This window comes from Eptesicus fuscus, chromosome 12 (genome assembly GCF_027574615.1).
Source record: "Eptesicus fuscus isolate TK198812 chromosome 12, DD_ASM_mEF_20220401, whole genome shotgun sequence".
NCBI classification, from domain to species: Eukaryota; Metazoa; Chordata; class Mammalia; order Chiroptera; family Vespertilionidae; genus Eptesicus; species Eptesicus fuscus.
The window spans coordinates 20,422,235-20,446,067 of record NC_072484.1 but is presented as its reverse complement, the minus strand read 5'-3'; the positions used below and the strand labels follow the sequence as shown (position 1 = coordinate 20,446,067).

General features: G+C 40.0%; 1 protein-coding gene and 1 pseudogene across 1 annotated transcript in view; one reads left to right on the top strand and one right to left on the bottom strand.

Annotated features, from left to right (window-relative positions):
* MACROD2 (mono-ADP ribosylhydrolase 2) overlaps window positions 1-23,833 on the top strand; it is a 1,996,248-nt gene that overhangs the window by 189,333 nt on the left and 1,783,082 nt on the right. The window lies entirely within an intron of this gene.
* On the bottom strand, window positions 14,925-16,234 carry LOC114231438 (nuclear prelamin A recognition factor-like; annotated as a pseudogene).

The window sequence follows — 23,833 nt, the reverse complement described above, 5'->3', positions numbered from 1 at the left end:
CCCCTGCCTGTTTGAGGGGTTTTCTTTCTTACAACGTAGATCAGATGTGTTTTCACTATCATGTTAAAATAATATTTATTAGATCTCCATTTGTTAGTATTTTTTTTCTAATGGCAGTATAATTTGTTTTTCTCTTCAGAATAATTGTAGGATGGAAACAAATAATCCAATTTAAAAACTACATCAAATTATTTCATTGATTGTATTTTGATACCTTAGAATACTACAGAAAAGAAGTACTTTATTATTATTGTTGTTTTGCTTTGAAAGGGTTAACTTAAATAAGGAGCCACTTAGTCTGTAAACATAACTACTTTTAAAAAACATATATGAGAGATATTATGGGAACAATAAAACCTGATTCATCTAATAATCTTCTCTGACATTTGGTTTTATTTTTCAAATATGATAGCTTTATATTAACATGTAGTTATTCTCTTTGAAAAGGTATATATATTCCTTTCTTTTTAACTGTACTTAGCTTTTCAAATATGATACCCTGGGTGTTATAAAAAATGATTACTGAAGCAATTTTACTTTGAAGTACAGTTCTTTAAATCTTCAGATCAATATCACCATTTAAGCCTTTAATAAACCTTATTTATGCCAATCAAATTGCTAAGGTAGAAACTACTTGATTTTAGTACAATTAAAACAGACTAATCAATCAGTATTTCACAATATAAGTTTTTATAATGAGATTCTATATGGGTATTGATTTCAGTTTTCTGTTTTAATGTTAAGAACAAGAGGTCTCAAACTTAGGTGATCCAAAATATTGTTTATAAGCGAGTTGTTTGAAACTTAGAATGCTTTTCCCAAAGAACTAGTGTAATCAATGACAAGTTCCCAGGCCTACCCACAAAAGCTTATTCAAATAGTGGTGTAGCTGAAAATAATGTTTTAATGGTGGTTGTGACTTTTTAATTCCCCAAATCATTCTAAGTCCTGATTTTCTTGGTATTTCTCTGGCTCTTGAGTATGGAGAAAGTTTGGCAGGGATGGGTAGGCAGTATGTTTGTGTTGTTAGAATAGAAGTGAGAAAAATGGTGGCACACACATTTATTCTTTATTTATTTAATGGAAGGAAACATTTTGCCTCCTAGGGGCAAAAACAAGGAAAATATTTCTAATTTATTAATCAATTTCATACCACTTGACCCAATTGTAAAACTAAAGAAGTGTAGGCACAACAGCCCACTGATAAGTTATCTCTATGTGATGGCTCACCTCATTCAGGGCTTCTTGGTCTTCGGTTCCATGTTTTCATCCAACTAGAGTGAGGCAGAGGAACATAAAGCTGTCCCATTTCAAGATTTCTTTTATGTGGAAAGCATGATGGACTATGCTCAGTTTGAGCTAAACTGCAGATTTGTTTTTTGCTTTTTTTGTGGGGAGAGGGTTGGAGAACTAATATGAAGACTTTACTTAAGGCATCTTAACTATCTGGTTTGATTAATCCATTTTGAAAATCTTACAAGTGTCAAAATGTCTCATTAGTCTAGTAAATAAACATATGAGATGCAATAATTTTATTTCTTTCTTTTGCTTTTAATATATTTGGAAATACAATTAATTTCTATCCTCCTCATAAGTACTTCATGTATTTAATAATTACCAATGAGTCATCTTTATTTTCTTCATAGTGAACAATATCAGCTATTTCATATTTCATTATTATTTTTATCTCATGTCTTACCATATATTTTCAGGTGTGGGAGAGAAAATTCCTGAAGGATAATTTTATTATCAAAGTTATATATATATGTATATAATTTACTAATTCCCTCAATAAATATTACCAAGAGCCTATTATTGACACAGTGTTTATAGTGGTAAGTATATTCTGTCTTTATGAGTTTACATTCTAGTGGCAAATAATAAAATTAATAAATAAATACACATAAACAATATAATTTAAATTACTTATTAATATCATCCTATTAATAAAAGGCTTTGTGGTCGTCATGCTTTCACGCCATGATGCCCTCATGCCACAACAAGCAATCACCAGGAGGCTGTGTGTGCAGTGGGCGTGTGTGAGTGGGCGGGGGCTTGACGCTGTGTGCGCAGCACATAGGTGGGTCCCATGGCTCTGCGTGGCGAGGCCTGGGGATCCTGTGGCTCTGGCCTACCTCTTTGGGGCAACCCATCGAGGAGCCCCAGATGGGTGGGCAAGGCCTACCTCTTTGGGGTGATTGATCATGGGGCTCCTGAACTGTGAGAGGGCACAGGCCAAATTTTGTGCACTACGCCTCTAGTAAATAAATATAAAATAGAATAAGAGGGTAGAGAGAATTGACAGTTTGTGGAGTTTTTTGCATACGGCTATCAGGGATGGGGGTGCTATTTGACATAAATGAAGGGATGGAGCAAGACATGAGTATATGACAGAAGAGTGTTCCAGGGAGAGTGAACAGTTAGTAGAAAGGCCCTGAAGCATGAGCGTGTCGGGCAAGTTTTAAGAATAGCAGGAAGGCCACTGTACCTGGGACTAACCAGGCTTTGGAGAAAAGCAGTAGAAGATGAGATTTGTTGAGTAAGCAGAGGCAAGATCATGTCACTGTAGGGCTTTCTAGGCTACAAGAAAAGTTGGAATTTAAGTGCAATGGGAAACAATTGGAAAATTTTAAATTAACAACATCATAACTGATTTAAATTTTAAAAGCTCTTCCTTGCTGCTATGTGGTGAACAAATGGAAGTAACAGACAAGTGCAGAAGCTAAGAAACCAGTTAGGAGTTTGTTTCATTTTCCCAGATATGAGATAGTGGTAATTTGGCTTAGGTTGCTTTTCTTGTGTTTTCTGGTATTCTTTTCCTAAAGTGTATATATGATGGTAAAGAGCCTGGTTTAAGAACCAGACTGCGTGGGTTGAAATCCTGATTCCACCTCTCCCTAACTGTATTAATTTTAGGCATAATATTCAACTCCATGTCTCAGTTATCTCATTAGTAAAATGGGCACCATAACAGTAGGTAAATCATAGGATTATTATGTGGATTACATAAATTAAGGAAGCGCTTGGTATAGTGTCTGGCACATTGTAAATATTCAGTAAATGAGTGATTCTGATTTGATGTTACTGTGAAACTTCACTAGAGGCAGAAGGTAATGGAACTCTGAGGGTGTTAAATCTGGACACCCTGTTTGTGAAGGAACCATAGGAATCATGTGGCTACATTATTGAAGCTTTTACTAAAGATTTTCCTGGATTTTAGAACAAAGTCTCTGGTGGGCTTGGCAATGTGGTTCAGTGGTTGAGCATTGTCCATGCACTGGGAGGTCATAGTTCAATTCCTGGTCAGGGCACAGGCCTGGGTTGTAGGCTTGATCCCCAGAAGGCGTGTGCAGGAGGCAGCAATTGATCTTTCTCTTTCATCCATGTTTCTCTCTCTCTCTCCCTTTACATTCCTCTCTAAAAATCAATAAAAACATGTTCTTTAAAAAGTCTCTGGTGTTACTTTGTGGAATTCTTCTTTGGTTTACATTAGTTATTCTTATTTCATCTATTATTTCCCTGTAAGCATGTATTTCCTGAAGGTATATAGTTATACTTTAAAACAAAATTAGAAAGCCATCTTGTATGGAACATTATTTTATTTAAGCTCGTTTAATTGTTTTAGAATATTTAAGTTCTCGGCATATTTTGAATATGTGCTGTGTTCCATGTGCTCTATTATTATATCCTTTGTTTCTTTGCAGATTGAATGGCTTCTATTTTTCTAGCTTTTACCAGTGTCACACTTTATGTCTCTCTCTCTCTGTCTCTCTCTCTCTCGCTCTCTCTTACACACACACACACACACACACACACACACACGCCTTCACAAACAGACAAACACGTACACACATGCACATTATTTTTGGACCTTACAGCCAGGTTGCATTCTTGTCAGAAAGCCTAACAATCCCAGAGTGAATACAGCTGCCTCTCCCTTCCTTCGGGAAATCAGCATTACTCATCAACTCAAATATTCTTGCTTCACCTACCTCTTTGCTCACTGTTTTGCATATATAGAGCATTTAAACATTTGCTCTTTTAATTCATCCGAATAAACTGCCTATTTTGTTTTAAAAGTGAAATATGGATGGATCAAAGTAATTTTTTAACAAAGTTTTACTTTTTGTAAATGTGGGGGAAAACCCCTATACTGTTTCTGTTTATAGTTGGTAATTGAACTTGATAAAAGGGCAGTATAAACCGAGGAGTCATATCTTTCTGGGGAGATTTAACAAAGGTATCTAGTTATATAAACCTACATAAAGCCATATTTCCAGACTAATATTTTCAAATGTGAAAGAGATAAAATTTATATTATGAACAGCTGTAGATTGAATTTAGTGAAGCCTAATATTATACTAAAAATATTTCTTTTTAAAAAATATTTAAATTACAGCTCTTAAAATATGAAAGATATTTTAATTATACAATGCAACATTTTGCATAATGATAAGTATTTTTCACACAAACAGCAAAATTTGCAGAAAATAGCCTGCATGAAATTTTAAAAAAATTTATGGAAAGTGGAGAGACTTGTTTTCACTGGTAGTGAGTAGTTTAACATTAATATATATTACACATTATAAATTAATATTAGGACCTTGAATAAGCACATTTTCAACTAAACATATGAAGTATCTATTCTTAATGGTAAAATTGTACTTGATTGGTTATTACAATACAGAAAATACTTTTCCTGGCAGTTTATAGCCCCACATTAAAATGATGATATTAATAGCGAACATTTATTGATTACTTATTGCATCAGATGTTCTAATTGCTGCAGTTTTTCCCACTTTTCAGATTAGAAAATAGAGGCAAATAGTGGTTAGTCTTGTGCAACTTTACACAACTAGTGGTGAGGCCATGATTCAGAATCCAGACAGTTAGGTCTCCTGAGCACTCATTCTGAACTCCATCATAACTAAGGTAACTTATTTTTCTCCCTTAAAATGCTTGACAGACATTATAAAAAAAATACCTCATTCAGCTGCAGTGGAACAATCAACAACACTTATTTTTGGAAATGGTAAGGGAGGTGCTTTGCCCTATTCATAGACTTCTACAAGTAGAGCAATTGCATAACACAGTCTATCTGTGTAGATTACACTTTTTTCACGATTCATTTAACTACTTGCATTTGGTATCATTTCCTTTCAACCTAAAACACACCTTTGATATAGATTTGCTGGGACATTCACACTATATTTTGGTTTTAAAAGCTACAGGCCTCATTTACAAGTGCATGAACAACATAGCTATTTGGATCCAACCCAGCCTTTATTGGTTTAACTTTTCTTTTTTTCTGGAAAGGAAAATAATGTAAGAAGAAAACACATGTATGGGACTACTTTTTTTTATTATAACTGAGATACTGCTTATAGACTAGTGTATAAAATTTTTAAATTGATTGGCTTAATTGAACATAAAAACCAGGTTGCTTAGCATACCTAACCAAATTTCCCCAGAAGTCCTTCAGATTCATTTGGAAAGCTTTGTTTTTATACCACCCTCTTTTTATTTTGTCTCTGAGCCACAAGCCCATGAATATTTTTGAAATCAATTCCAGACTGTTTCAATTTGCTTGTGCTTGTGTCCTACAACTTTAGAGTCAAGGTGTAAAATTGGACGGGTCATTTCTTGGAGTGGTTCAAAATTGAAAACCAGTTTGATTTTATATTCACATTAAATTAAGTGAGAAGTCAACTGGAGATTAAAACTCTCCCAGTTCATGTAATTCTTGAGACTTTATAATCTTTAGAATCAAAATAATTTTAGACTCCTTACTCACTTGAGACCTTGTGGTGGTAGTCTTGCTTACTCAAAAAAACAAAAAAAAACAAACAAAAAAGATAAGGGCTAAATTTGCAAAAAAACAACAACCCCAAAATAAACATTTGTTTTCTCAAGAAAAATATTTTTATAGTTTAGTTCAATATTACTTTTTACTGAAACTGTGACATTCCATTACAAAAATCTATGGTTGAAGTACCCTTTGTTTCCTCTATAGTCCAGTCACCCTCCCTTTCTTGAGAGGCTGCTTCATTTATTAATTGGGCACATATTTCTCTGGTTCACAGTTTATCCATTTCCTCTATAATTTTGGGAACTGCTATCCTTACATGATTAACAAAGACTGAAGTAGACATATCTTTCTTTAATGCTTTAAATTCAATATGCCTTCTTGCATAAATCATCATATTGTTTAGTATCTTAGGTCAATTTTATTTTTAACCTCCTTCCAATAAAAATGTCAGCCTGATTTTTTTTTAAAAAAAAACAATGTTTATTATAAATTCTATTTTTGTTAATTTTTCTTGCATCTAATTCCTATTGCCAAAGTTTATATTTAGTAAGAGCCTGGGAGTAGAAAATTCTCATTCTTTTTATGTCTGAAATGACTTTATTTCATCTTCATGCTTTAATAATTTAGATTTTTAGGTATAGACTTCTGGGTAAGAATTCTAGGTGGACAATGAGTTTTCTTCAATAATTAGATAATATTTTATTATCTTATAGCATTTGATATTGCTGATGAGAAGTAGACTGTGCATCTAATTGTTGCTTCTATAACCATCTCTGATTTCTCTTTGCTAGCTTTGAAGATTTTGTTTTTGTCTTTGGTTTTAGAGTTTCATTAGAATGTATATAGGCATGGATTTATGTGCATGCAATATATGTATCTGTACATAAATCTACACTAATAAAAGAGAAACATGCAAATTGACTGTACCTCCATGATGCCCATCAGCCAATCAGGAGTGAGTATGCAAATTAACCCAACAAAGATGGCAGGTTAATTTGCAGATGCAGGCTCCGAGTGGCCAGGCAGGGTGGGACGCCTGCTATGAAGGGGCGGGCTGGGGGAGGAGGGAGCTATAGGAGCGGTGCTCCACTGGGAGCGAGGACTTGCAGGCTCCCGGGCAGCTGGAAGTGAAGCCAGGGAAAGGAAGGCCTATTCTTGCACGAATCTTTGTGCAATGGGCCTCTAGTATAAATATAGTCTCCCATCTCTTCAGTATGAGGATTCCTTTTTTTTTAAATTTTGGACAGTTATCAGCCTTATTCGCTATAAATATTACCTCTTCATGACTCCTATTAGACATATGATATATCTTTTCATTCTTGTACCCTAAATCTCTTAATTTATCTTTTATGTTTTTCATCTTTTTCTTTCTGCACTGTGTGTCTGATTCATAACTCTCTTTAGTTGCCTCTAATTTATTGCTTTTCTCTTTCTTTTATTGACATTTTTCATTTCTAGTCTTTTTTGTTGTTGTTCTTTTTTGATGTTCACTCTTTTCACATTGTCTTATTCTTGATTTATATATCTTTAGAAACCATTTTAAACATGCTTATCTTAATACTCAGATTGTTTTGTTTTTATTTTTTTAGGGTATATATTCTCCCATTCATGTAGCAGTTGACTTTCCACTCCTTGTGTGGTATATATATGTTTCTTGGTTGTTGTTGTTTTTTACTGTGCTCATCATCAGTGTAGGTTTTTTCCCACTGGAGTCCTGTGTGTTAGAAATTATACAAGTATTCCGATAAGATAGCTTAAAATTTAATTTTGCAGGGATCCTAGATATATCCCTGATTCTAGACCAGTTTTCAAGTTAGTTTTCCAGTTGGGGTTCCTATCCCTTATCCATAATGTGACTTTGGACCTGACACCTGTATATGTAGCATAGATTGGGATTCTAATTTCCGGTGAATGATTGTTCTTGCACCCATCACCCTGGCCAGCTTCCTTGCTGATTCCTGCAACAGTGGAGAGAGTGTTTCTATATCAAGTTTAAAGATGGCTTTTTTTTTTTTGCAGGTAAACATATGTTTCTATGTTCATATGTTGTACCTAACACACTATATACTCTAAAAATGTTTTTTCCCTGATATTGTTTGTTGACTTCTGTTGCACATGATAAAAGAGGAGTTAATATACTAATTTGGTCACTTAACAAATATTTATCAAGTGTTTACTTTTTGCCTGGCACTATTTTAAGCACTTGGGTTATAGCAGGAAACAATATTTCTGCTTTAATAATAATATTCAGATGGGGGAGGGAATCAGTCAATAAACAAATAAACCAATAAATGTAGAATATGTTGGGTTTTTATAAGTGCAGTGAAGAAAGATAAAGCAGAGTAACAGAGATAGAGTATGACCTGAGGGTGCTATTTTGTATATATAGTAGGGAAGAGCACCTAATGAAATAATATGTGAGCAGAACTCCACCCCACCCCCAAATGAAATTTGTGATTCATGTGTATGTCTAATATATGATTACTCCAGGCAGCAGCTTCAACAGGATATACTCAACCTACTCTAAGAATGTAGGGAGTGGAGTGAGTGAGGTGAGAGTATGGTGGGTAAGGTTAGATAAATGGTAGAGGAGTCAGCTCATGTAGATTAACTTTGACTTTGAGGAAATGGGAAACCCTTGAAGGATTTTGAGCAGTGAAGTGACATGATTGATCTAATGATTTAAAGAAAGTATTGACCTGCCTGCTTTGTGGAAAATTACGTGTAGAGAGGTAATAATGGAAGCATGAGCATCAAATAGATTTATGTTTCAGTAGTTAAGACTAGAGATGATGGTGGTTTGAACACAGTGGTCAAGATGGAGGTGATGAAAAGCAGTTGGATTCTGGATACATTTTAAGGTGGAGATGGCAGCCTTTGTTCAAGATGGATGTGGGAAGAAAAGAATGAAGGAGTTGAGGATAGTCCTGAGATTTTAGCCTAAGTTATTGGAAAAGTAGTGGTACTATTTAGAGAAATGGGGTAATTTATAGAAGGGACAGATGTGGGTATGGACAAATGTGGTTATGGTTTGGATATATGAAGTTTGAGATGACTATTAAATATCTAAAATGCTAAGTATCTTAAAATTAATAAATAATAATACAAGAATAAAGTCTGTGTTTTATGTACTTATAACTGTAACTTTACTTTAGCCCCACCCTGTATATTTGATTTATTTCTGGGCTCTCAATTCTATTCTATTGTTCCAAATGTATATCTATATTATTTCCCTATTGATTTCCATTTTTATGGGCATGATACTGATTATATTTTGTGTTTCTTTGCTGTTTGTGTTTATTTTGCCATGATGTGCTTATTCATAGCCTTTTTATTGTTTTGATTGAGTTATGTTATTTTAGCTTCATTTTGTATAATCTGTGAATTAAAGAAATTAGCCCTTTAACTATCATATATGATGATTTTTAAAAAACTTTTTACCTGTTTTTATTCTTTTTATAGTATTTTTAATGCTGAATTACTTTTTTTCAGATTATGGTTTATAATTTTTTCACTTGTGATTTTTGGGTTTTAAGTATTAATCTTTCTTGCTTCAAGAGTATAAATAAATTTAGCCTGTGTAATTTTCTACAACTTTTAATGACTTCATTTTTTTTTCTTTAAAGTGTTTTCACCATTTTTATTATAAAAGTGACATATGCTTTAGTAATAAATTTAAAAGACCTCTAAACATGTATATAAAAATGTTATTTCCCCTGTCTTCTTATCAGTTCCTTCATTCCATTTTCTTTGATGTAACCAGATGTAATTCCATGGTGGTACTCTTTCACATTTTGCTCCATGCTAATGTTATCAGAGAAAAACGTGCCTCATCTCCCCCATTTGTTTCTGGGGTGGACTCCTTGTAATATCCTGAGAACAAGAATATTATGAGACTTGCATGAGAGGATGTAAGATAGTAGGAAGCTTTAATTCTGTGGAATTACGCGACTGGGTTTCCAAAGTCCCATTTCTTTTAGTCCAGTCATAGAAGAAGTATAGCTTGGGTTTGAGTAGAGTTAAAATCAAAGCCAGTGTCTAGAGTTTCCATTCCATATTGGAGCAGGGTCCAGTACAGCATCAGGCTAGTTGCAGTACATTAGTCCAGTGCATGTGGGGATTCCTATGGCCATGGACCATATGAAGAATGACAAGAATCCAGTGGTAGTCATGAGCCGAGCATACCAAGAGGAACAAAGAGGATGAACTTCTTTGTTCAGGGGATTATGTTGCAAATTTCCATGTTCTTGCTGTGACCATGCCTATTTTGGCCAATTATCTCTGTCCCCAGGTGTGAATGACAGGCAAGTACCTTCCTTATGTCACCCCAACTTTACTGGGCATGTGTCTATCTTCCCTTTGTTGGATCCCTCTCCCAATGTTTTGCAGGGAACATGCCTGTAATGTCTGGTCTCCCATTTATAGCTAGTGGCCCAATGCACGGATTCATGCACATTGAAAGGAAATTAATTAGAAGAAATATTTTAATATTGCTATTTGCACTTTCTTTATAATAGAAGTGTCAAAGATGAAAGAAAATTAGTAAAATGTATATGAAAATAATATATAAATTGATAAATAAATAATAACAACATGATATAACAACAATAAAGACATGATATAAAAATAACAAAAACATGATATAAGAACAACAAAAGCATGATATAAAAACAACAATGATAAAAACAATGACTGATAGATTAAACTTATTCTAATATCTCCCTGTATACATGCGATTGGCACCAGCGAGAGTTTTATATGTATCTTGCATGCACGAGTCAACGTTTATTTTTAAATTGCCAGTGTGCATCATATGTACCAGCTGGTCAGTCGGATGATGGGATGTACATACAGGTGGTCACTTAGCCTTTTATGTATATAGACTAGAGGCCCTGTGCACGAATTCGTGCATGGGTGGGGTCCCTTGGGGTGGCCTGCAGGGATCAGGCCAAAACCCCACAGTCCAATGCCACCTGCCCCTCCTGCCTGCCACTCCCACTCATCCTGGCTCTGCTGCACCTGCAGTAGGCTCGCACCCAGTCAGTCCCGAACGGGAGAGGCTCGCCCTGACACAGCAGTGCTCACCAGCTGTGAGCCCTGCATCTGGCGCCTGCCTGAGGGGGAAGGGGCTGGGATGCAATCAGCCCTCCAGGTGGGCAGTAGGGTGCCCTTGCTGGCTGGGGATCTGGATCCATCCCACTGATGTTCAAGCCGGTTGTCCGGAGCCACCTGGTGGCCGCTTTTATATTGTTTCTTCCTTGTGGAGCTTGCTGGGATGCCCAAGGCCGACTTCCAGGATGCTGGCGGTGCTGTTGGAATTGTGCCTGGCCTGTTCTCCAGAGATTGGACCTGCAGGACTACTGAGGGAATGAGTGGCTGCTCCCGGGCTGGTGGGCTGCCAGGACAGGTTGGTTAGCTGAGTGGCATTCCCACTGTGGGAACACACTGACCACCAGGGGGTGCTCCTGCATTGAGCATCTGCCCCCTGGTGGTCAGTGTGTGTCATAGCGACTGGTAGTTCGTCGCTTAGGCTTTTATATATATACTAGAGCCCCGGTGCACAAAATTCGTGCACTGGGGAGGGTGTCCCTCAGCCCAGCCTTCACCCTCTCCAATATGGGACCCCTCGGGGGATGTCCAACTGCAGGTTTAGGCCCGATCCCTGTGGAATCGGGCCTAAACCTGCAGTTGGACATCCCTCTCACAATCCGGGACTGCTGGCTTCTAACCACTCACCTACCTGCCTGATTGCCCCCTAACTGCTCCCTTGCTGGCCTGATTGACACCTAACTGCTCCTCTGCGGGCCTGATTGCCCCCAAATACCCTCCCCTGATGGCCTGATCACCCCCAAGGCTTTTATTAGTATAGACATAACCCTGCACAGAAAATTTTACTAACCCTGCTGTACAATAAGGGCTTGACGATTGAATCATTAGGACCAGACACCAAGATTTCTTTTCTTTGAATAGTGGAGGGAATAATTATTTTGTCTTTAACTTGCCCGGAAATTAAAATCAGATAATGACTTAGAAAAGTATAAAAGTATAAAAGCACCATATAAAGACAACTGTCTTTTTAATGAAGTGGCAAAATGAAAAACACTATTTTTATTCTCCCCTTCCTTCCTTTACAGCTTTTATTTAAACTTTGAAATTTATAAAAATTTCACTCCAATTTTCATTTCTTTACATTCAATATTATTTTGTATTGGTTTCAGGTTTTATATTAGTTACAGAATAGTGGTTAGACAATCATATACTTTACAAAGTGTTCCCTGATATTTCTAGTACCCACCTGGCATCATACCATCATTACAACACTATTGACTATATTCCCTATTTAAGTGACAATGGGTTTACAGGTTCCTTTCAGTGTTTCTTTTGTGTTGCTTGTCCTTCCTTTTCTTTCTCACTTCTTCCCTCATTTTCTTTATATAGTATCTCAATTGGCCATCAAAGCTCAGTGAAGGCACTGGGACATGCTTCATCCATTTTACAGACCAGGAAACTGAGGCCAATTCCAGTTGGCTATGGAACTTGACTCAGCACACAGGAAGCCCTCAGAGCCATGCTCTTTGCGCTTCCTAAGAGGCAGCCGACCGGCAAACAGAACAAACCTTCCAGTCAGGCTTCCAAGCCTCTTTCTCGAGCACCTCTTCATTGTGGATGCTCCACATTCTTTCCTCTCCCCGTCCCCTGCCCCCCATTCTTTACTGCCCCCGCTTCTCTGGAGTAGGTGGAAGGCTTCGCACTCACTGCCTAGGCATGCTCTGCCATGGGGCAGGGTGTCCCGGGTTTGCTTTTGGGTCAAGGCGGGAGCAGGAGTCGCTGCCTCTGAAGTGTGAAGGCCACCTGAGCGAGGCCCGTTAGCACTGGGAGCTTCTCTGAATCACGTCAGTCAGTCCATTACCCTGCAGTGCAGCACCCCTCCACTGAGGTGGCACCGCCTCTCAACCCCGGCCTCTGGAGTGAGGGTCCTTGCCCTTCTGTCCAGGAGTCCTTCCATGCCCCTTGATCCCTGGCTGGGCCCACCCACGTCTTGGGGGCACTGCAGAACCTCTGTCTCTCTGCAGATGAGGCAGATCCCTGCCCTAGGTCTCCGCGAAGCTATGAATCTGTGGCCAGAGGCCCATGTCTGTGTCTCAGCAACCCCATGCCTGCGATGTTCCCAGGGACTTCCGGGAGCGGCTAGGCGGGTCCGGCCTCGCCTCCCCAGGTCACGATCGTCCCAGGGAACCCCGGGAGCGATTAGGCGGGTCCAGCCTTGCCTCCCCGGGGCAGTGCTGTTCCCAGGGACCCCCAGGAGCGGCTAGGTGGGTCTGGCCTCGCGTCTCCGGGGCCACGATTGTCCCAGGGGCCCCTGGGAACTGGTAGGCGGTTGGCCTCGCGTCCCCGGGGCCGTGGTCTTCCCAGGGACCCCCAGGAGCGGCTAGACTGTCCGGCCTCGCCTCCCTGGGGCGGCACTGTTCCCCGGGGCCCCCTGGAGCGGCTAGGCGGGTCCGGCCTCGCCTCCCCAGGGCCGCGATCTTCCCAGGGACCCCAGGGAGAGGCTAGGCAGGCCGTTGCCCCTCCTGGGGCCTGCGATGGACCCGGACCCCTCCTGTGCTGTCTGGCGCTGCCCACCCGACTGCCTCCCCTGCCGATGGACTGGTACCTTGTGGGTAGTGTCTGGCGCTGCTTTCAGGGCCTCCTCTGCCTCCGATGGACCCGTACCCCCGGAGCAGGCCATGGTGCTGCCCACCCTGCCTTCGTATGCAAATTAACCACCATCTTTGGTGGGTTAATTTGCATACTCCCTCACTCTGATTGGCTGTGGGCATAGTGAAGGTATGGTCAATTTACATATTTGTCTATTATTAGGTAAGATATAGACTAGAGGCCAGGTGCATGAAATTCGTGCACTGCGGGGGCGGGGGGGGCCCTTAACCTCACCTGCACTCTCTCACAGTCCAGGACCCCTCAGGGGATATTCCCCATGGGAAACGGGCCTAAGCTGACAGTTGGAAATCCCTCTCGCAGTCCGGGACCCCTCGCTCCTTACTGCCCTCCTGCTCACTGCTCCTTACTACTCAACTCGCTGCTCCTTAGTAGTGCCATGGAGGCAGGAGAGGCTCCCACCACTGCCACTGCAATCACCAGCTGTGAGCCCTATCTTTCTGTGTAGTTGTCTGTGGGCCAACTGCTCTCTTCCTTCTCACTTAGGGTAAGCAGCATGTGAGGGCAGAGTGCACTGTCTTGAAACACAGAGGGCTGCCCAGAGCTGAGGGGAGTGACTGGGCCCATGGGGTGAGAGGTGGACACAGAGGATGCTATCTCACCCAATTGTGGGGTGGGCTGGCTGGCCTTCATCGGCCTGACCCGATCCAGGGAGGGACAGAGCTGGGTGTCTGCCTCTCCATTCTCCATCCTTCCATCTGTGACACCTGTCACCCTTGCCAAGCCTTCCCCAAAGTGAGTTCAGCTCAATTCCTGAATGTAAAAGGGTATGCGGGGTGGGGGAGGGGCCTCCACTCCAGTGCCCTCTGATTCTCAACGACAGGACCTGATCACAGGACCTGATCTCAGGATGGTGGCCACAGCTGCAGAACATAGATCTGTTTCAAGAAAAGTTGGGAATACAGACTCTCATATGAGCCCCTATTCCAAAAGGTGGCAGTTTATTCACATTGTGGCAAAGACACCTTCAAGAGTAACAAAAGGGGGTAAAATCAGGGCCAAACCGGGCCATTTCCTCATCCAATCTCTCTGAGGCCTGTGGACAGAACCAAGTCTCAGCTCTTTGCAGGACACTTCCGGGGTTTTTCTTAAGCCTAAAGGGCAATAGTCTGTCTCCATTCTTGTTCTTTGGAATTTTTTCGTCATCGGATAAAAGGATACGTACATTGGGGCAATCCTCTCAAGATACAATATTCCAGTTGCACCCATGTGTGGACGACAGCACCCCTCAGAGGGAGGGAGCCAACAGATGGGAGCAGGGAATTCTGAAAACCAAAGTGATGACAGAGATGCTAAGCCTTTCCTTCACGTGTCTGACACCCCTCTTCAGGCGGCCTGCAGGCTGGGCATGTGCTGGACCTTTACCACTTGATGTCCTGGCAGGCTGCCCTGGGCCCTGCTAGGCGGTGTTCAGGGCCACCTGGGCCCGGAGGGAGTTGACCCCCTAACCCCAGCCACACCTGGTACAGCTCCTGCACATGGGCGCTAGTCTCCGTGGGCCACACCGGGATGGCAGCATAGATGCCTTCCATCTGCCGCAGCAGTGCCCTGTCTTCACACCCATAATTCACCTGGGCCTGGCCCCTGCCACTTAGGCATGCCTGGAGCAGGCCAGGACCTCTATGAAGTGGCAGGGGAACTTGCCCCTCTACAGCTTCAGGGCCACTTCTAGATGTTCTGAAAGCCGTAAGCAGCCTCAAAGCGTAGCAGAACCTCTCCATCCCTTTCAAGGGTGACCTCCTGAAAGTCTTTGTTCCTCAGGGTGCGGTAGGTGAGCACTCCCACATCCTCGTTGAAGAGCTCCTTGGCCGTGTGCCTGAAGATGTGTGCCAGGTACCTGTCAGAGCTGGCACCCTCATGGAGCCTCACCTCCTCCTCCTTCATGTCTCCAGAGTGTCCACGGTGACGTCATTCGAGGCGAGGTCACTTTACTCCATTATCTGGACAATTTCACCTGAGGTTAACATGCAGTCAGCACCTTGGGAAGTATGTAAAGCTGTGGGAACATCTTCTCAAAGGGCCTACAGTTTCTTGTCATAACATGGGGCCACAATGACGTGGAAAATCTTGTCTGGGGACAGGTTCTGCCGTCTGGTGAAGTAATCCTTCACCAGAGAGCCCATGATCTGCTGGGGAGACTTGACTGTGCAGGGGTGGGGGTGATGGTGTGACCAAGCACACACTCTGCGTATCAGTTCCAGACGGACAGGCAGAGGTCAGCATGGGTAGCTGGGGCTCTTCCTCATAGTGCTGGCAGTACCGACGCACAAATTCCTTTTGACTCCCCAGGATGCTGAAGTTCACAGCTATCTTCATATCAAAGACAGTGTGCCCCAAGGCTTTTGAGAAAGCCACAGGGCCTTCTGGATGCATCAGTGACACTGAGGGTGAATTTAGCATCAAAATAAGGCAGAGACTAAGGACACATGGACACTGCCAGCACCTTGTGCTATGAGGTATCACATTTCTTGTTAAGGTTCAGAACAGCCTTGGTGTTCTGTTGAGAAACTTGGACTCCTTCCTCTGTGGTCACACAACTGTCACATGCCAGGCAGTCACTCAGAAATATCTTGGCATCGGCTAGCTTATGGAATTCTCCCTTCTCTCCATTCTCTTGAGCTGGACTCCGGCCATTGACTGCAGCATTCTCTTGGTCATTGGTTTTTGTTTTTTACTACATTCCTTCCGTGTGCAGTGATCACACTTCATCTGGAGCAGGGCGGGCGGGGGCCGGCTCAAGTGACCTGGAGGAAGCACGGGGAGAGCAGTCAGTCATCGCTGGTTGCCCCTGGCACTGCTGGCGGTATCCTTTCTTCCTTGTGGAGTGTCTAGGGAGGGGAAAGGGCTGCAGTGCCCAAGGCTGAGTTCCAGGCTGCCAGCAGCGCTATTGGGATCATGCCGGAGGTGCTAGTCCGTTGGTGCTTGTCCTGTCCTCTGGAGATTGAACCTATAGGACTACTAAGAAAGCCAGTCCCCAGTTCCGCCCCGCCTCTGCCACCGGTTGATTGGAGTCTGAAGGCCAGGAGGAGGGAACAAGAGGCCTGCCTTCCAGCTGCTTGCCAGTCCCCATGCCACTCACTCCGGTTCCCTGTTAACCATCCCCTGATCAATGGGAGCCTGTGGGGGACCAAGCAGTCTGCCTTCCACCCGCTCACCAGTCGCTGCTGCCATGGATTCATTGGAGCCTGAGGGACCCTGGTTCCCCCGTTAGCCATCCCCTGATCAATGGAGCCTGAGGGCTGGGGGATGGACCGGTTGTCTGTTTGGTCATTATGGACCCTGAGTTTCTATATATTAGGATTAGTTAATTACAACTAACTAATTTAGACATATTTGTATAAATTTTTACTTTTATGTTTGTATGTGTGGGGGAGGATGTGGGAACCTTTTGTACCAGAAACCTGGTATATGTGTTAAAAAATATAGTATAGACAATTTTATAAAGTTTAATAAATTAAAGTATTCCAATCTAAAAACATTAATTTGAACAGTGAACTATTTTAGAATTTAATTCACAGTATATTTCTCCTATATATAACTCAAATTAATGGTTTAACCTGACTTCTTATTACCTCCTCACTCTCCTTCCCACTGCCAGTTCCCACCCCCCACACAGAGGACTTATATTATTTGCTCATTTTGTAATGTAATTCAGTGACTCTGTTTTCAATGGAGATTATCATTTAAGACACAATGTTTTTAAATTTTTTATTTGCTTGAGACACAGATTACAACAAAATGTTTAAAAATATGTTTTTTCCCAATTTTAGCATTGTTAATGACAAGTTCATTTGACAATTAAGTTTTAGTAGTGAGTTGAGTGATTTGAAACTTAAGTTCTCTTTATGTTGTTAAGACAAAAATCCACTGAAGTATTCAATGAAGTTATGGAGAGTTTGTACTAGAAAGTTGAAAGTATATTTTAATTGAAAATCTAAAAATCTCTGTTGCATTCTTGTCATTCTGAGTTGAGAAGTATTGCTCATTTTTCTGACTATAGGCAGTCCCCACTTACAGACTACAGAACCGAGTTTTATAACCAGGAGCTTCAGGTAGAGGACCAGGATAAGATACTTGAGGAAAAATTTTCAGTACATGTTAACAACACACATGATGCTTGATGTAAGTTTAACTTGGTTCCTAATTTCCTTCTTATAAAGTCAGGATTTTTGGAGTTTAAAACTCTCAGCAGTCCTTATGAGCTGGCTTCCTTAGACTTGAACCATGTAGATAACTACCAGTGTGCTGTTCCCTAAGAAGGCTAATGTTGCTATTGGATTATGAGTATGACTAAATGCTTTTTAACACACAAACATAAAAGTAAAAATTTATACAAATATGTCTGCATTAATGATAGCATTATAATTAACTAGTTATTAATAATATGAAAAGAGAAAAGGGAAGGCCAGACATTATAGGTATGTTTCCTGCAAAACACTGGGGGAGGGATTAGAATATATATGTTTGTTTGCATTGTACCTGTCTGCTTTTATTTTACTCGACCTTTAGCATGCCATGTTCATCTCAGTGTTCCTTGTATTACATATCAACTTTCTTTTTATTCATTTCCAGTTTTTCATTTTACCTGACTTTTAATCAAAAGTTTTTTTCTCCTACCATACCTATTGTCCTTTCCATTAATATATTTGTTAAAGCTAAAAGCAAATGGAGAGGCCCTAATTATTTTTGCATTGTGAAGTATTGTGTTTGTATGTTGTAAAGACAGATTAAAGATGAACATATCAAAAATATAACTGATGAGGTAGACAAAAAAAAAATGCCAAGAGGTAGTTGGCAATTGTCATTGGAAACTAGTTGAGATATATACCACAGATAATGTAATGTTACAAATAATAAGAAAATAACCCTTTCTTTGTTTATAATTTTACTATTTATACTAGCTTCAAAAATCAAATACTAAAAACCACAAATGACTGATTTTAGTTTCATGACTTTTTCCTCTTCTACCCTCTGATGATAATACTAATAACAATGAAATAAGAAAAAAAGATGAGCATCTGTAGAGAAAACAAAGAAAAACAAGGAGCCCTAACTATACCCAACAGATTGGATCATCAACCACCAAATGACCCAAGAGTTAGCTGAATGTATTTCCAAACTAGACATATTTCTTTGTTATTGCATTTCATTTCTGAAGATTGTTAACAGTTGATATTATATGTATATGCATTTTAATAATTTTGTAAGATGGGTAAACATTCTCTGTAGATTCATTTTATGTGTTTCCATTAAACATTTCCATAGTAATGTGAAACTTATTATTTTTAAAAAATATATTTTATTGATTTTTTACAGAGAGGAAGAGAGAGGGATAGAGAGTTAGAAACATCGATGAGAGAGAAACATCGATCAGCTGCCTCTTGCACACCCCCTACTGGGGATGTGCCCACAACCAATGTACGTGCCCTTGACCGGAATCGAACCTGGGACCCTTCAGTCCGCAGGCCGACGCTCTATCCACTGAGCCAAACCGGCTTCGGCGTGAAACTTATTTTTAATCTTCACCCAAGGATATGTTTTTATTGATTTTAGAGAGAGAAGGGGAGAGAGAGAGAAACAACACGAGAGAGAAACATCAACCAGTTGCCTTCTACATGCACCCTGACCAGCCTCGAGCCCACAATCTAGGTATGTGCCTTGTCCAGGAAGTGAACCTGCAACCTTTTAGTGTATGGGACAACACTCTCTAACCAACTGAGCCACACAGCCATGGATGAAACTTTTTTAAAAAAAGATATATTGACAATTGAAAGAGGTGATACCAAGGCTCACAGTATGGATGTAAAGATTAGTGGGTGACTGGTACCTTCAGTGACTGGATCTTATTAGAATCTGTCACTGTTTGGATTTGTCTCTATAACACAGTCTTCTGAAATTCTTGACCCTTTTATCTGCCTGCTTCACATCAGTGCTACATTTTTACTCTTGCTTACTTACCAATAATTGTTAGCCATATTGTAAGACAAGGTATGTAAGTGTGAAATTACTAAGAGGCTACTTTTTAGTTTCAACCTTGATAACTTGGTAGCCTATTGAATAAGTCAGTTATTCTCTCTGAAACTCATACATTCATTCAAAAAGGGCTTAATGCCACTTGTTATTGCAAATAGAGTTTTATTGGAAAACAGACTTAAAAAAAAAAAAAGACAATTCACCATAACACAAAAATAGATGAATTAGGTGAACTCTGGAATATATTTTTTCTACCAGTCAGAACATTTTAATGATGTTTAAATTTATTATGTCTCCTTTTTTGAAACCACTACATCCTAGAGGTAAGACTTTGCAAAGCCAAGAATATATCATAGAAAGAATTTATGTTTTCCCTGGCACTGGGAGTTGAAAGATTGAATGAAAGATGTAGAGGGTAAAACATGCTCAAAGTTCTGTCTTGTTATACAAATTATTGGTTCACCTTTACTACTCGCCTTATTTCTAAACCAGACTACTTGTCTTATTTTAAGATGCCAATACTCCTAAGACATTTCCAGTTTCCACACACCTGGTTAGTTTGTTGCTGTAGTTTCAAAGCTGGTTATTTAAAGCAGATATGAAAGACTCTTTACCTGTAACAGGTAAAGGTGGCACCATCAGTATCACTGCCTATATATTAAACCATGAAGGTGGTGAGTGTAAGAGAAGAAAAGTTGAATTATCTAGGGAGGCACTTCAGCAGAGAACTAAGATTTGTTCACTTGGAATCCAAATGCATAATATTGGCTAGTTCTTTAGGGTGATTGTGTTCTAGCAAAAAAATTTTTCTTTACAGTCAGGATCCAGAGTTTCCTAGAATAGACAACTTGCTTTTTATGTTTTACACTCAGACCCCTGAAGTTCCTTTAATAAAGACTATACTACTTTATAATATGGAATGCAATGTGTCCAATCACAATTGTACATTTAGGGTATTTAGACATTTAGGTTTATGTTTTCCCTAATCCTACCTAATAATAGACAAATATGCAAATTGACCATACCTTTGCTATGCCCACGATTGGCCAGGAGGCGTGGGGGGGCAGGACTCGGGGTGGCCGGGGTGGCTGATTGGGCTGGCAGGACACTGAGCTCGCGTCGCCAGCGGCAGCTTGAGCTCAGTGTCTGCGCCATGGCTGTGCTGCAGCACAGAAGGGGCTTCTGGGGCAGCGAGTCACGTCCCACCATGGGCCATCAAAAGCGGGGGAACTGGGTACCTGTCCGCTCAGGCACCAGGCCTTTCAGAAGCCTCCGCCGCACCGGAGGCTTCTGAAAGGCCTGGGGCACCAGCGGACAGGCACCCAGCTCCCCCGTGATCAAAAGCGAAAGCCTGTAGGGGACCCTACACGTGCATGATTCAATCATGCACTGGGCCTCTAGTTTGATTATAATTTCTAGCCAAGAATTACTGGACATAATGGATACCCACTATAGAAGAATCAAGATGTTTGTTTTAATGTCACTGGTCTATTTGTCAACTTTGATCTCATTGCCTTCTAGTTTCCTGCCATAAAATTTTTTTCTCTTTGAAAATGAATAACCATGTATTCCAGCTTTATAGCAAAAGCCCAGGCATTTCTTTAGTTCTGCTTCCTGCAAAGTCTTTTTTTCTGTAATTCACCATTGTGATGGTGATCATTGATATGCCCTGTTTTCTATCTAGTGACCATCTGGTAATGTTGGGCCAAAGTCTTAAGATGCATGAAAGGAGCCCAAGGGGCAGTTATTGATGTAGAACAACATTGAAGTAGCTCAATATTATAAAGTCTAAACATTTTATTCCACAGTGACTTCTTTTAAAACAGCAATCATGGAATAAGATAGATTTCAGAAAGCAAAGAATTTTAGGGATTGAGAAATAGACTTTGGCATCAGAAAGCATAGGTTTGAATCCACATTTCTTTACCATTTATTTGGTTATGTGACTTGCCCTTTTTGAGCTGTCTAAACTGCAGTGCCTTCATCTGTAAAACAGAACTAATAATACCTAAATCACTCAGTTTCTGTGAGATTCAAGTGATGTTATACCTACAAAGCACTTGATATAATACTTGGAATGTTGTAAATCTTGAATATGTGGTCATGAAGACAAATAGTATTCTATTATTCAATTATATATTCTGTTTAACTGTAATGTAATATAGTTTCTGTTCGACTTTCTGTAAAAAGTTATAACTCACATAGGTTTCATGTGCAAATGTACTATAACGATGCCAATGAAATAGTTATAGTTAATATAGAATGGCAATGAAGTCAGCCTTATAATCTAGTATTTAAGACATATTTTGGATTTTATGTAGCTCTAGAGAAGGGGTGGGGAATGTCCGGCCCACAGGCCATATCATTTGGTCTGGCCCTGCAAAGACAACCACAGGCAAGACTCAAAATTCAATAAAACTAGGAGCTTTTTTCATATCAACATAATTTTTAAGTTGATAATTTTGTGTGGCCCATGAATGATATTATAAATATCTACTCTAGAGGCTCCTACAGCAAATCTCCTAACTCATTTTTTGTTCTGATAAATATTTTTAAAATTGAGATACTTCCTGCAGGATAGTGAACTTATGTAGGAATGGGGTTGGAGGCATAGAATGTAAATTATTGAATTGTAAACATGTTGACAGCATAATTAAACTTTCAAACTGAAAAGTTACCTTAAAATAAAATGGCCAGGATAAATAAGATGGGAAAGTTTCCTTGAAGTAATGTGTACTTTAAAAGTCATCTATGTGCACTGTTATAGCAGTATTCTTGATATTTGCAGAGATCAGGCAATTGTGCATTATCTTCTTTAAAAAAATGATAAGTCACCTAATGGTTTCAGGTTGTGCAGTTTTTTAAATGAATCATTTGGTGTTGGGTTTTTAGATCCTTGAGTTGGAGTTTGGTGTGAATAGATATACGAAAATGTGAAAATATGTGAATCACTAAAAAGTTTTAAAAGGAGTTAAATCCCTCCTTAAAAATATATTTTAAAATGAAAGTTATAATTTAAAAAAAATATGTTTTATTGATTTCAGAGAGAGGAAGGGAGAGGGAGAGAAAGAAACATCAATGATGAGAGAAAATCATTGATTGGCTGCCTCCTGCATGCCCCCTACTGGGGATCGAGACAATAACCTGGGGCTCTGACCAAGAATCAAATCATGACCTCCTGGTTCATAGGTTGATGCTCAACCAGAGCCATGCTGGCCCAGGAAAAGTTATAGATTTTAAGAATATAAATGTTTTAGTCAGGTAATTTGTATGCAGACAAACTGGGACCACAACTGCTATCTAAATCCAATTCAGATTGACACTTTAAAATATATAAAACAATATTCAGCAATCACAGCATCTGTTTTATTTATTGCATTAAAATACAGTTATTTAGCTTTTTCATTTCTTTTTAAAAGATAGGTGTTTTTTCTCTCTCACTGTACCAACCACATGGTCTATGTAAGTCAATTGTTTCTGAGCATCTAAAAACATTTTTTTTTCTGACATGGACAGAAAACTTGTCATAAAATATAACTGAGAACAACAAGAGTTCACTTCAGTTTTCTGTTTATATTTGATGCTGTAAATCCCCTACAATTAATGTTTAAATGTAAAATTATACTGATGAATATATTTGCCTGGATCACAAGACAGATACGTTTAGAATATGAGGCTGGTAAAGATCCTTCACCTGTTACATAATGCAGAATGCCTTTTGATTAGGCATGATTGGGTTTGGGATGGAATGAAACAGACCAGTGATTTGGGATGGTCTGTTGAGGTTCCCAAATATTTGATTGGTATGAAGACCGGCCTTCAGGGAGTTTGGTGAAAGTTTAGGCAAGTGACCATTATTGATAAAGGAGCCCAGTGTTATGATGCAGGCCGTCATCTTTGAAAGGATACAGAAAGTGGTACCATAAGGATCTAGCTGCTGGCAGTGGTCAGAAGTCCAGGTAGACATAGAGAAGTGGAAAAGCTGCCTTTGGCAACATAGAGTCAGCTTCCAGGATTGGGATTCAGGTTAAGGAAGGATCTAGAGTAAGTCAACAAATACGCATCTATAATAATAAAAAGGTAATATGCTAATTAGACCAGACATCATTCTGGACGTCATTCCAGACATCCTTCCAGACGAAGACAGGGCCGGAGGGAAGCCTGGGTTCTGGGTACCAGAGGGAAGCCAGTGCTGGCAGCCAGGGGAAGGAAGGCCTACTCTTGCACAAATTTCATGCATTGGGCCTCTAGTTTAGAATATAATATGTGCAAAGCATTGAGCTAAGAGTACTGAGGGTTGTAAGTATGAATATGATATTGTTCTTGGTTACCAAG